We start from the raw sequence: 3,856 nt of genomic DNA on the forward strand, positions 1-3,856 counted from the left end.
CGAGCCGAGAACGTGGTGGACTCTCTTACCTACGGACAGCATCCATCTTTCTGTGGCCCGGGACTCCGACCTGTGGATTTCTGCTTTCACTGCTATCTGCACTTGCAACTAAGTTGCAAAAGAAGAAACAATGCAAAAGACTTGGTCCTTAAAGAGATTTCTCCTAGAGGTCCTGGGGAATTCCTGTAATAATCCTAGGAGCTCTACCTTCTCAGGATCTCACCGTTTTTTATTATCAGGATCAGGCATTGCCTTAGATGTCTGTATTACCCACTACAGACCTCCATCTGATTTTTTTTTTCTTTTTGGATGTTTTTATTGCTTTTATTTTATTGTTCTTCAGCTGTTTTTTTTTGTTGTTGTTTTATTGTTTCGGAAACTGTATTTTTTCGACAAGCCTGCCATGTGACGCTGCTGTCCCAGCATGCCTTGTGGTGGCGGCGCGGTTCAGGCTTTATAATGTTACACTGGTCTTGCCCCGTTCCTGTCCGGCCTATGTGTATATAATGTATTTCCCTATGGTCATTACACTGGTCAGACCCTCACCGTGTCTCACTGTCTGTTATCATTAAACTTCCCCTTACACCCGAGTCTCTGAACCCCAGTCCCCTTATTTTCCGTTCTCAGCAGGTCCATACTGGCAACCTATAGAGAAAAGTATAGAAAAAATCTTATACTTTTGGCTAAGTTCCCCAAAGTGCCCCTTAAGAAACAATAAATGTTGCTTTTGGGCCATAAAAACATAACGACATTAATCAAGTCTACACTCGCCAAAGCCGCTGGGCAATATAATTGTGCCGTTTCAAGTTTTTTTTAGCTCGAAAAAAAAAATCAACATTTTCTTTTCAAAACCTAGGATTTGATAACAATCTCAAAAAAAACCTCCACGGGGCATAAATCCAATATAGAAAAAACACATTCGAATAGCTTAGTACTGAGTTAACAAACCCTTAAATGTTTTAATAACGCTTTGGGGGCCATAATGAAACATCACGCGCTGGAAGCTGTACTGCGCTACGTTATTAAACTTCCATTAGATGAATTGTTGCGTAATTAGATGAAAATTGCAAAGTATTATTTAATTAAATTCTGCGATGTTAGTGATGACTAAATTCCTCCAGTGCGCAGCAATGCGGCCCTTTAGAAAACATATATAAAGGCGACTCTCTCGCTTATACTGTTAATAAAGGAAAATGCCTACGTCGTGCGCTTTAATATCCATTTACATCAATGGGAACGGCAACAGAACCGGAAGAGAAGGATAACATGCTCGGGACATCTCCATATTTGACCCAGAGTCTCCAGATGAAGCACGGCTTTCCAGGAGTCTCTAGGTCACTCTCTCCGGAGCAACTTATGGTCCCATCTCATGCCCTCCACTCGCTTAAGACGCTTCCGGACAAGGCTACTCTCCCAGAAGATGGAGAGCTCCTGGTGGCCCGTTCTTCTAGTTCCCAGGTGTCGTGTATAGCGCAGGGCTTGAGAAAACCCAAAAACCTGAAAAATAAAGGGTTTAATAGATGTCGCTCCACCCAACCCTAAATACTGAATGCCCCAGCATCTCTCAAAACGTGATGCAATGAAGCACATTATATCTGCAGCTGGAGTAGCCTTCATTGTTGTTTAGCTGCGAGGTCCTACAAAATATATATATTTTTCTAAATGGTGTTTCCCACCTTTCAATTAGTCAAGGGAAACATTTTTTTTTCCGGTATGACAACAGCTGTTGAGCATTGTGCTGGAGCACAATCGGTTACAGTGTATTATAAAACATGTAACATTGTAACTTGAATTAGATTTTTTTTGTTTCTATAGAAAAAATAGACCTCGGCCACATCTGTTTGCTTAGAACAGGTCATGGGTCCTCACGTCTTAGCAGAAAATAGCAGATTTGAGGCTGACTTGCACACAGGTGAGCCAGTAAGTGGTTAAAAAAATACAGTTGATATTTTGTGATGATAAAGAGCTGATATCTTCTCGTTTTGGCTTTTTAATAAGCCCTGAAAGACCATGGTCGGTCCACCACCTACAGACGCAGGGCAATAGATCCTAGAACAATGTTGATATGTTACGAAGGAAACGCTGATGCGTTGGCGAACGTGTCCAAGGCTGTTGGGACTATCTGGACGGCCAGTTGTTTTGTTGTTTTGTTTTTGCTTGATCTCCAAATGGTTCACACAATCTATTTGTGCGTTGCTGCAGAAGGATAGTATAATATCAGGTTTAATATTGTGAAAGTAACTCTACAGATAATCGGGGAAAGGCTCTCCAAAGTGAGAAGAAATCCATACTCTCATATGTGGCCTTGTAGAATGAGGATAGGCAACAAGAGTAGAGGTTGAGCGACTTAAGTCGAGCCAGACTTCGGTCCTAGTCATGCATGTGCTAAGATAGGCTCAACTGTTCTTATCAATGAGTTTCATATGAGATGATGTTTGTGGATTCTAGAACTCTGAGATACCTTCAACCAAGGTATAAAACTTATTTCACTATTTGGTAATTTTTTATACTGTAGGTTCAATAAATGGCTAAAACTAAACCATATATAAAGTTACAGTAGAGCCCCATAATCTGTTACCTTCTCCCCCTCTAGAATGCTATAAGAAAAACAACTAGGGTTGTTTTTAATCCTCCATGTAATTTTTTTTATTTTTTTCAAAAGTTTAGTTGGATTTTTTTGGATTGATTTGTAATACCTCTCGATAAATGTTCATCTCTCGGTGTTTGTGGTGCTTGGGCGACGTTGTTATTCCGTAGGATACCAAGATGGTTAATCATAGCAGGAAAATAACACGCAGAATCCGGCACCCTCCTTCTTCAGAATCAGATACCGTGTTGCTTGACCAGCCGAGCGTGGAATGTTCTTACTCACATGTCTTTGTTGGCTTAGACTGTGGGCAGATTTACTGAAGTGCAAGTTTTATTACATGTAGAGATGGCTTCTCGGAAGATATAGTTTTATTTCAAGCTCAAGTACTTTGTTTTGATTACAAATATCCCAAAAGCGATGAAGGTTATGCTAACATTCTTAAGAGCTATATGGTCATCCTAAAGTATTCTACAGACATTCCCGCAACTGCATAAACCTAAATTAGTAACAGCGCGTGAATGATGTGGGAAAGTGTTGTAACAGATCAGACCATGCCCCAAATTCCCACAGGTTTCCCATTAGATATTTAGTGTGGTTGCTTGGGTTAAGGCTTCATGTCTCGAGGCATGGGAATGAGTTCATCAAGGAGGCTTGGGTCTTCTTCTAAAAGTTCGTCTCATGAGCCACCAGTTGGACACTCATGTTAATCAGAAACAGATTGTCTAAGAAACCGGAATGCTTTCTAGGTCTTAAAAAAGTCTTTTCCTTATAGCTTCCCATTCTGTAGGTAATCGCATCCTTTAGCTGATATCTCTGTATAAGAGGTGACCTGACCAATGAACCATAAGTCTGCTGGAAGCCATTGTATACATAATCGAGTAGTTGCTACAACTCAGTGGGAGAGGCTTTGAATCAAAGGTAATATTTAAGTAAAAGTCTAGTTGATATTGGGTGTATCAAGTGTTTGTTTTTTTACTGGCTCTTACATTCCATTCATACCTGTGGGCTATCTGGGTTTGCCCCTTAAAGCCTGGAATTTACATCTGAAAGCATTGTCTAATTAAGCAGTTTTCTCTTTTCTCGGCAAACGAGACCAGCTCTGCTCACACCTTAAAGATTAAAGGAAACTGTGCCCAGACTCGACCGGTTCTCTGGTCAAAGTCCACCAATCCACCCTAAGCCTTGGCTGACCTACATATGAATTCATTTCGGAAGAAGGAGGGGACCAGGTCACGAGCACAATATCTTTGTTTATTCAAGTTTTTT

The sequence above is a fragment of the Sceloporus occidentalis genome, unplaced genomic scaffold, assembly GCF_023333645.1.
Source record: "Sceloporus occidentalis isolate IW3139 unplaced genomic scaffold, rSceOcc1.0.p SCAF_280, whole genome shotgun sequence".
Taxonomy (NCBI): Eukaryota; Metazoa; Chordata; class Lepidosauria; order Squamata; family Phrynosomatidae; genus Sceloporus; species Sceloporus occidentalis.